Raw genomic sequence first — 464 nt, forward strand, 5'->3', positions numbered from 1 at the left:
CTGGGCTTTCACCAAAAATAACACTTCCACCAAAAACAATTAACTACTTTAACCCTTCATTAACGTCATTTTTTTTGCTTACTATAATGCTTCATTTCTAACATCAAATTTACAAATTAAACTGAAAGACAAAGTATGATCATGTACAGTATGCAATGAACTAACAGTTTTTGTTAAGATCTTTTTTTTTATGTTGTCAATATAAAAGAAAGTTTTAATTTAATCGGTTATATTAGAGAGAAAAAAAATTAAATTTATTTTATTTAGTATATATTAATTTTAACAATAATTAATAAATATTAAATAATATACTTTAACCCTTCATTTTTTTTGCTTACTATAATGCTTCATTTCTAACATCAAATTTACAAATTAAACTGAAAGACAAAGTATGATCATGTACAGTATGCAATGAACTAACAGTTTTTGTTAAGATCTTTTTTTTTATGTTTTTTATGTTGTCA

This window comes from Arachis ipaensis, chromosome B03 (genome assembly GCF_000816755.2).
Source record: "Arachis ipaensis cultivar K30076 chromosome B03, Araip1.1, whole genome shotgun sequence".
NCBI classification, from domain to species: Eukaryota; Viridiplantae; Streptophyta; class Magnoliopsida; order Fabales; family Fabaceae; genus Arachis; species Arachis ipaensis.